We start from the raw sequence: 11,550 nt of genomic DNA on the forward strand, positions 1-11,550 counted from the left end.
TTAAGATAAATCTGGCGAAAATGTGTTCCCCAGCATGGCTTGCAAAATTATCCAGAAGCAATGTGCTTGCTGATTATTTACCTGCTACCTGGAATCATTGCGACAACTATTGTTTGTTACATTGGAGATAAATAAATTTAGATAGACAGACAGACAAGCGGAGAAAGAGAGACGTGTGTGCACATTATACATTAAAATGAGAGCTTTATGGATACAGTACATTGATAGTCTATATTCACTGACTTCCAAGAAATGGATCTAATGAAGAAAGTGCATAGAACTATATATGGATCGCATTTACCATTCAGAAAATGACATGAGTTTTATCTTGCTCTGTAAGGCATAAAACAAGACAATTAAGGTTACTAGTATTCGACCATCGCTATATATGTGTGTCCACTACAGTCTGCTTTTCTTTAAAGAATGGTAAATCTTCAAGGTTTGGTGAAAATATAAAACAGAGTAAAATAATACAAATATAAAAGAAATATACACATATATATATATATATATATATATATACAGGAATATATCTACATAAAATTAGAAAGTAACCAACCAATGGCTAAACATTTCATTACATTTGAATGAAATTGCAATTCTCTTTTTTACTTTGTTTCCTTTTTGTGTGTTTGCTTTTACAGAAAATATAAAAAGTATGAGTACAATATAAGAAACTTTATAGTTGTGCTCCATCTCTGTGGTCATTGCTCTGCATAGGGTCCCATCTTTCTCTCTCTGACACTGATGTACAATCTTTCACTAGAAGGTCAAGTAGAAATGTGTTTTGTGCATTTCCTCGATAATGAGTATTAATATGAATTGTACAAGATATTGTTGCACTAATGAAGCTTCCACATAATAGACTGTGTGGGGGAGGGGTGTGTTAGGTAATAAAACTCTTGTTACTTTCCTTGTTCGGGGTATTTAGGGGCTTTTTTAACTTAGAAAGCCAAACAGTTTTATTGGTAAATGAGTTAAAGTCCATTTACCTCTGTCGTGTTCCATTCATCAAGCCACAAGTCCGGGGTCCCTTACATGAGACTATTTGTTTGCTTACACAAGCAGCTGGGTGCAATTTCACGTCTGAGATATCTATGTGAAAGCCCCTCTCATTTATTATCCCTGCTTGTCAGGGACTCCAATCCCCAACTTCTCTTTCCTTCTTAGCAGAAATGCCTGAGTCTTCTGAGTTATTTCCCATCATACAAGAATGAAGTCACCTGTCAACCTGCTGCTGTTACCACTAATATCCAACTGTCTCCTCATTAAACGTTAATGGACTGAATGACTTTATGATATACAGTAGTGTGGAAAAAAATGCTGCAAGATAAGAATGCTTTCAAAAATAGAAGTATTAATAGTTTTTGTCAATTGTCAAAGTACAATAGGAATTAACAAAATAGAAATCTAAATGAAATCAATGTTTGGTGAGACCACTCTTTTGTCTTCAAAACCATCTCAATTCTTCTAGATACACTTGCACACAGTATTTGAAGGAACTCTTACTTTGCATCATTTTTTCCACATCTAAAACTTTTTCACAGTACTGTATGTGTCATCATAGACTAATGGAGATGAGGTTTACATGGGGTTTCCTTGTCTGAATCTCGTATTTAGCACAAATGCTTTTATTTTCGACTGTTCTCACAAAACTTTCCTTTGGTTTTCTATCATTAATGAATAGTACAATGATAACGTTTTTTGTGCAATCACCTTACACTTGGAGCTGTGTGCACTTGCAGAATATTTGTTTCCTGTTGTTGCTCTTGGGTGCTTTGTACAAATGTTGATCTGATAGGGAGTGTTTCAGCAAGCTGACAGCAGAATCACTGTTAGTAATCTGGATGATGGCTGTATAATAGTGTATATACATCTCCTTGTCTGCACAATCCTTCATCTTGCTTAAAGCAATGCAATGGATCAGATCCAAAAGTAGAGGGTATAAAATATCCTCCTGAGCTTGGGAAGAGGGGAGGAGGGTTATGGGGGGAGCAGACCAAGCTGCTTGCTTTCAGCCATCCTTTGTGTTGATTTAAGAAGACATTCGCTGGATATAACGTTTAAGACTGATCATATCACTGGATGGTCAGATACATGGTAAAATCGTGGGGTCAATTATTGATCTTCGGGCTCTCAGAGAATAAGGGAGGGTGGGCTGTCAGTGGGGTGGGGGAGGGTTGCAAATAAAGGGGGAAGGAGACAGTGGGAAAAGGGAAAGACAGAGAGATACATAGAGAGATGCAGTCCTGGAAAACACTCATTAGCATTCTCTGTCAATGGACCTCCACTGAAATCTTAACAGAGTCATCCAGATCACCACTAGGCCTACTCTTCTTTTGTCTGCAGTCACCGATTTCTGTCACTGCTAAAAAGTGAAATCAAATTTTAACTCAAAGGTATCAAGGAATTTGGAAATATATCTGTGAATAGATGCCAATCATAATATCACAGTGTGTCAAAGCTTCGCCACAGTATGCAGTATTCATGGTGTTCTCCTACCATCCATGTGTATAGGATGTTACAGATGTAAACCTGAATCCCAATAAAGATTGCTGTAGGTTTTGCAGCTGGTGGTCTGTGTGTGTTTGTGGTGCACTCCTGGTAAGTATATAGCAATCATTACCACTCCACTCACATTACCCCATGTTGACAGATGTTTGTCACTAAGTAACTTCTTCCCAAGTTTTTCCCCCCTTTCCCCCCTAAGCCCTCTCCCAGGCCTGCTTTGTTGTAGTAAAATATGCATGTCTCTCAGGAATGCCAGTCACGAGTCCAAACTTTGTGTCCAGCCTCCCACATGAAATGATCCTTTTATAGGGAACAAGATATGTCTCAATCTGCACTCCACTGAAAGCCTGTGGGCATGAGCAGCTCCCTGCTCCAAAATAACTCAGCACAAATCACTTCCCACCTAAAATCCCCACCAGTGTCTCCCAGGGAAGAAATAGCAGCTCAGATAATTAAAGGAGGCAGCGGCAGGAGACACACGCCTGGAGAAGAGCAAGAAGAAGTAAGATTTCTTTTTTCTTCTTTTCTGATTATTTTCTTTATTATTAACAGCCTTGATATGGTGTAAATAGTAAGTGACAATACAAAAGGTAATAAAAGGGCATGACAATAGGCCTATTACAACAGCCAAGTATCATATTCATGTTTATTTAACAATGCATCTAAGAAACAGAGGCACTCTATACTTACAGTGACAACACACACAAACATGAATATATATTAGTATTGACACAACAGCAGTTGCAGCTCACTGTCTGCACCAGTCCATCATGCTCTTCGGTTTGCCTTTAATTAATTCCATAAGCTGCAGTGTAGTGTGACATAATGACCTAGCCTCAGCAGTGTTATAAATAGCCCAGAAGAGAATTCCTGTTGGCTGCAATATTCATCCTACAGTGCAAGGGCGACACTATAAGTGATGGGAAACAGATGAGGAATATGAGGTCTCTTCCAGTGACGTCACTTCTGTGTGCAGCTATCTGAGCAGTGACTGGCACAGAGCTGCTGGGGGTGGAGGTACTAGTCATACCTTCCCCTATAGCTGCTGCAGCGCAGACAATATTAAAGTCCATTTACTTTTCCCAATCTAGCATATGGGTTCCTAGGAATATTTACTACTCTTGCTCTACAGTATAATGCACACCAGATGGGTTGTACCCTGGTCATCACAATCAGCTTGCACTCAGCTAGCTGTTACCAAGCGTTGTTTTGTCACAATTACACATCATGCTGAGACCAATTTTATTAGTGACCTATTTTCATATTTGCGGTGTAGAGCAAAAATATAGTGTGGTACGGTATTAGCCAGAAAAATCTACTGTATGTAATATTAACTACTTTTGTATAAAAACACAAAAGAATCTTAGAGGTGATACCTTTATTGGTAACCAGAAAAAACATAGATGCAAGCTTTCGAGGCTGTAGAAGCCTGATAATGTCACAGTAAGCAGCCTCGAAAGCTTGGAATCATATTTTGCGGAAACTTCCAACTATAAGCAACAACTTCCCAATATCCACAGTCATCATAGAAAGCACATACTATGGTGCATTGGGTGTGTATATATATATATATATATATATATATATATATATATATATATATATATATATATATATATATATATACATATACACACACACACACACATTCCAAGAAGGGTCAATTATGACCCTTAAATAATATCATTCACTCAAAATCACCATTAATTTGAAATGACTTCAACAACAAGTGGAGTTTAAACAGGGTGTCGCTGACAATGAAAGGAAGCATACCTGTAATCAATACATAAAAAGAGAGGCTATATATAAATATATACAACTATGTATATATATTTATATAAAATATTCATTTCATTTTATGGCCGACTCCAGCCACTTTACCACTGCCTGGTGATATATCACAAACCACAAGCACAGTTAAGCACCAGTAATCCTAATTTACTGGCTGGAGGTGGTGAGGATTTTCCCTTCTCCTCATGAAGCTTCTCCTTCCAGCTTGGTGTGCTCGGGTAAAGCCCCAGATGTTTATTTTATTGATATAATATACTATGGTGTAGCAGAGAATAGCAGGCTTCATTTAGAAATAATAGAGGCGTTCTGGAAAGCTTCCAGTATTACACACGTACACAGCCATAAAAGATACGTGCAAAAATTAACATCTGCTTTCCTAAAGCACAGGGTGCCAGGCAGCTTTTTTATGAATGCCTTGCTGGTTGTGGAGAAGAAATATGGAGCTAGAAGTGGCACCCATATGTAGGGCATATTTGTAATGGTTTTAGGATTTAAGGTGCTGTTTATTGAAGAGTCTACTTAACCCCAGACTCACTGTGATGTTCTATGATAAATGTGCAGTAATTAAATTGTATATGAAGGCAGGATCTAATCCTCTTGTGTTGTGCATGTATTTTATATTTAATCTGCAGACATGTGGAGAATGTACACAAGTTTAGAGATCCCACAGGGAGCCCCACTCTTTTTTTATTATTTGTCTAAAGCATACATATTATTGCTATTATAGTGCTAGACAAACACAATAATATTCTTCACACAATTAAGGCTGACCTTTCTGGAGATAGAGGAAAGACTGGCATGAAAGCTGCAGACAGAACCATGGCCATTAGTGTAGGGTTTGTACTGCAAATGGCATTTCTGTCTATACAGCCTGTGTCAATGATTTACAGATGTTACACTCAGACCTGAACTGACCCCAAATTTCCTCCCAAATAATTCTTTTTGCACTCTCCCACAAAGGCCTCGTACTCTGAAGTCAGCCTGCCAGTAATATACATAGACAGGACCCAACTGCACATCATTTATGTTGTGCATATCCCGGCAGTGAACATGTTAACCTGAAAGTGCATCTGAGAGGCAGATGAAAACCTAGGATAAGTCCCTCACTCCAGGGAGGACATTACTTGCTGTTAGTTAGTCCTTTGTGGCTTTTATATATCATTGACCTTGACTACACAAGTCCTTATTTTGTTAGCTTTACATATTTTTGAAAAAAGTAAAATAAGTGTGTTCTCAGTTTATATGTATATAATACATGTGTCAGTATAGAATACATATATCAGTGTACATGATTGCCTGTGCTATGATTAATTTATACATGTGCGTATTATATATTATATTTATGCATAGTATTTATGTATGCATGTGTGTATTTTATGAACACGTAGTAGTTTCTTTTTTTTTATAGTGTATCACATCAATTATATAGTATTATGCATATAAGATTGTGAATACTATATAAATTATTGCTTATCATATATTATGTAAATTATGTATATGTGCCAGTGTATTTTACGTTTATTATGTATGTTGTACCATTGTTTGTATGCCTTATAATCAATCGGTGTGTACTGCAGTGTGGATGCTGTATAGGTGTAGTTTCTGTGTGTTCCAGTATATATTACAGATAATACATAGCCATGCTTACTCAACACTGTATTGTATATGTATTTGTGTGGTTTATAAATACAATACAAGCATGTCGTGTATAGTATTATATAGATATAAGTGAACCATATACAGCAGTGTAAATTATACTAATTATGTTTTTTTATGTTTTCGTGTGGGAGTGTATGTTATATATACTATAATGTCAAACAACAATATGTATGTTTATGTACACTATTAAGTATATACATTATGTATTTGTGTGACAGGATACCGTTTATACATTGCGTGCTTGTTTGTGTGATAACGTGATAATATAGTATGTGTGAAAGGGTAAATTCTGTATTTTATTGTATGTCGTGTATGTTTGGCTTTGTTTATTATGTATATGTTAGGTAATGTGTGGACAGGATATATTTTATATATTATTGTGTGTTCTGCATGTGTGACCAGGTGCATTATAAATGTTGTTATGCATCTTGTGTGTGTACTATGTGTACGCGTGTGACATTGTACATAATATGTATCGTGGTCTCGCCTATACATTTGTCACAGGTTTAGCCATGTGCATTATTTATGTATGTTACATGTGTGTCTTGTATTAATGTGTGGCAGGGTAGACTGTGTATTGTTATGAATTAAACAGGAATCGTGTGCATATATACATATGTACTATTGTTTAAGTGTATGTTATGATGCACCTTGTGTGTATACGTGTGGCAGTGTATATTTGTGTCCTATTGTTAGATATATTGTATGTTTACGTCTATTTTGTATCCATGGCATTGCACATTATGCACTTCTTATGTATGTGTGTGGCAGTGCATATTATGCATTTGTTATGTATGTGTGTGGCAGTATATATTATGTACTGTATAGGAAGTATCTTGTATATGACAGTGCACAGTATATATGTTTATTTATTTTGTGTGTGCACTTGTCATCCAAATGTATACTGCCTGCTATGCTGTTATGTATATGTGTCCTTGTACTTCTTGGCTTGTATTGACAGCAGGTTAAAGAAGTGCCCCTTCTCTGAGTGACAGGACACCTTTTGAAAGGCCACACTGCCGCCAATATGAAAAGGCAATTTCCAGACATCTTCAGACTCCCAGCAGTAGTTTATTTACTGGATATCTACAGTGTATTCCCAGCACATTACATACATACACAAGCTTTTAGCATTTTATTTTATGCTTTAGTAGCCTCCTCACAACTCGGTGGCTTTAATAGAACATGGAAGGGAGAGATAACATGTGGCTGGAGAGGACTTCAGAGTGGACAGGGCCAGCAGCAGGGGCAGTCACGCTTTTACTTAGGGGGTCTTTATGTAAAATTGTGTGTTTATGGGAAAATAAATGCAGCATCTCCCATGATGCTCTCTAGATAACAAAACCTGACACATGCAGGAGATAGGCTGTCTCATCTCCACACACTGAAAAGTCCCCTAATCCCATACGACAAAAAAGCATTATTAATATCAGGGACATGTATTATTTCTGTTGTTTACTATGGAAAGAGGATGCTTACTATGATATTAACTGTATATGTCTGTGTGAGAGATTAAACACACATTCTATCTATCTATCTATCTATCTATCTATTTATCTATCTATCTATCTATCTCAGCTATTAGTTTGAACACAAATCACAAACACAATCTGAAGGTGGTGAAACAAAGAAAGCAAAATTTCGAAAACATGGATGCTATGTAATAATTGTAATATTTACATTCTATAAAATACATTTTAATATTGTATTATTTCCATAAGCTAGTAATACAGCAGTCCTGTGCACATACAGACACATGTTCACATTAAATTTTTAGACAATGATATTTTAGGGTTGCGTTTTGTATTCTTAATATACTACATCTTATACTTGTATAAAATATTAAAACTTTCATTCATGTGCACTCATGTACAGTAGCTATAATATATAATATCTGATATGTATACATTCCATAGCTTCCCGAATGCTCTGCGATAGTGCTCTGAACAGTGCAGTTATTTCAAGGGGATGTTATGGATGGGAAAAGTACATACATGAATAGAAAGTATTGATCAGTGTGCGAGTGCAGTTGTATTGTCACCAGGCGCTAAGTAGTCATGTATGTGCCGCTCACTGGACGCTTGTGTGTCTGCAGTTACTTCCAAGTGCAATAAATCAATGTTGCATTAAACAGTCGGGAACCCCTTGTCTGTACTGGGTCAAGTGCAAACTGGAGACTCAACTGGCTTTTAATATGTGAAGGAAAGACGGAGCACATTATTATTATCATTATTATTATTATGCTCATCATTATTAATATACTAAGACGACCACTACTACATTTAATAACATGCACCTGTTCCATCCCCGAATGATTGTCACTTATATACTTTCTTTTCAGGAGTCACATACATTTTACATCATTCATTGAAGTGCTTGCAAGTCCTACTGCATTTTAGGACATATAGTATAAACTTTCCTACACATTGATATATGATAAAAAGTCAACATTATGGCGATCATATTATACCGTTGCAACATAGTTGTTGGTGGATGGCATAGTGTATGCATAGATACAATGTTTTTATCTCGCACAATTACATCACAATTTATAATAGAATTTAATTTCTAGATAAAGAGAAAAGTTGCATACAGTGTTTACTCCAGCAAGACGACTAATGTATAATTTAACTAGAGGGATACATGAAATGTACAAGGCATTGACTTGGAGTTCGATTTAAGATTGTTTCATACTTTTGTTATGGATCAATAAAGGAATATAGAAAATATAATGAAGCTGCCTTTAACTGGTATCTGGAGAGTAAAGGGTGTGCTGCTGGGGAGCCTTCTAGGTGCAGCCACCTGTGATCCCCTGCGGGAGAATTGCTAGTTCTGAGGTGAAGTAGAGGTAGCCTGGTGACTTGCAGTGTAATGTAGAATACGTGGGAATATTTCCATGATGCTGCAGGGAAAACTATAGGGGTGGTGACTGCATTTATAAATAACAAGTGCAGTGGTATGAGATGGAGGGGGGATGACTTGAAGAAATCATTTGGAAAGATGGGTTCATGAAAAAGTCAACTAGAAGTCTGTGCTTCCTCCACATGTCTATATTAATCTCACTGGTGTCTCCATTCATAAGAGATCAGTAGAGAATATAGGTGAAGGGCACAGAAACCCAGCAAGTGCCCTGCTTTCAATGCTTCGGTATCAGCAGTTGTAATTTTCTGCATGTCTGCTAGGTGTCGCTCTTAGTCTCAGGAGGAGTCACGCTATCTACAAGTCCTCAAAAAGTTTTAGATTTTCTTATACAATAGGTTATGATCATCATAGTTTCAGATGCTATATTTTCTATATATTATATATAGCTTACATGTATAGAGAGATATCTGTAAAAGTACTATATATTTTCTTAATTCTAAAAATATGATTAGCATATTTTAGTTGTAAATATGATATATCCTATCTATAGATAGGAATAAAACATAACGTTCATCTTGCAGTAAATACTAGATGGATGAAAGGATGGATAGATAGATTGTTTTTATTTTTTAAACATCACTTAAATAGTTTCAAAAAAGTGTCATAGGTAATATGAATGGTAAAGAAATGATAGATGCATCTGTATTTTATCTATTTTAATAATCCAAGTTGCAAGAAAAACGATATGTACAAACTATTTAAATGATGATTTGAAGATAATTAGCTAACTAGATAGGTAGGTAAACATAATACTGTAGTTCTCCAAACCTTTTTCTGTGTATCATAATTTTTAGATTTGCATTTAATTTGTATATATTATAATATAAATGGTGCTGATCAGATAAAATACAAATAATACAAATAGATATTACATAGATAAACAGATGATAGATAGATCGATCTAAATTTCATCAAAGTAGTTTACAGAAACTTTATTGTATATTATAGTAAATTGGAATATAAACTAAAAGGGATTATACAGTCCTATAAAATATTTTATCTACTGTGGACCCTGTGCTACCCTATTTGAACGAGTTGAACCCACAAATCATTAGTCATATTTCTTGTAATGTCTATGTAAAAAGATGCAAGTTGAATTTAAAAAAGAATGTGATTTCTGTCACTTCAATTTCGCTGTGGTTAGTAAGATTAGACTTTGACATAAAAGTATTTCAATGGCATTTGTGAAACCGTGCAGTGCAGAAATTATCTATCTATCTATCTATCTATCTATCTATCTATCTATCTATCTATCTATCTATCTATCTATCTATCTATCTATCTATCTATCTATCTATCTAGCTATCTGTCTGTCTCTTCGACTGGAATGATTATTTTATTACAATTAAACAACTGTCAGACATTTATTTCAGAAAATTAACAACCACATCGCCCGAACTTCACTTTAGGACCATAATTCTATTACAGGTTCATCTTTCTTATCATGGAATGTTTGTTTTTTCATATACCTTTTCTTTTCTACCTTATCAAAGATAAGAAATACAATAAAATTATGATATCAATAAATTGTTTCTTTTGTGGACTCATTAGTAAATATTCAGTTTATTTTGTTTGTATTCGCATTTTTTTTATATTCGGTGCTTGTAAACAATTATGATTTCTGTTTGAAACTATAATATTTTTCATTCTGTTCTAAAGATGGTAATGTACAGATATATCGGGATAAAATAGAGGTATTAGTATTATTGTTATTATCAGTTTATAGACTCTGAGCAAATGTTAAACTATTTATTGATTTCATAGCACAACTGATGGCGTTTTAGATTTTCCACAGAAGATGAACGAATTTTTATTAATTTAAAATCCATCTTCAATGACTTTGATTCTGTATACTATACACAATTTACATAGCTAGCGAACAAAATAAGCCACAAACATTTTTCTATCTTTATTTTGAATTTATTTTATAAATGAATCAAATTGTGACTGCAAGCATAAACCATCTGAAATATAAAATCCTATATAAACTAGATCATGACAGAGAAGTTTTTATTTATTTTCATTTCAAAATACATCAAAATATACAATAAAATCAGACAATAACAATACTATTCATAATATTAGGAATAATAACAGCGAGTACAATATAGAATGGAAAGGGAGAACAGGTTGAATTTAGTTTGATTATAAGTCATTTTGGTTTCAATAAAGATGACGATGTAATATTATATTTATATTATAAAATATTACAATCTATAGGTAAATCATTATTGATTGCAAGTCTAAAAAATCGATTAGTGAATGTTTTGAACATTTGCACTTGCTTTGATGCGTTCATTTTTACATCTCCTCTTATTGTTGTGTGTGTATATGTAGTTTTATTTAGTTTGTCATTTTTTTTCTTGGTGTTTATACGAACTTAATAGTTAATAGTTAGAAACGTACACTTGGTATGATGCTTCCCAATGGAAGGAAGAATACTTGAACTAAGCCAATTTTCTTCAAATAAAATGTAACATTATTATGAAAATCGCTCTGCTTAGAAGACAAAGAGTGTGTACATGTATGTATTTGTGTGTATGTTTGTGTCATGTCCCGAGCACGTGTGTATACAGTGATCACAAGTGTCTGGATATCTCTAAATGAACAAAGCAGGGCTTATCACGACTGTTAATTGGAGAAATGACTCTCATCAAACCAATAAAT

Source organism: Eleutherodactylus coqui, chromosome 5 (genome assembly GCF_035609145.1).
Source record: "Eleutherodactylus coqui strain aEleCoq1 chromosome 5, aEleCoq1.hap1, whole genome shotgun sequence".
In the NCBI taxonomy this organism is placed as follows: Eukaryota; Metazoa; Chordata; class Amphibia; order Anura; family Eleutherodactylidae; genus Eleutherodactylus; species Eleutherodactylus coqui.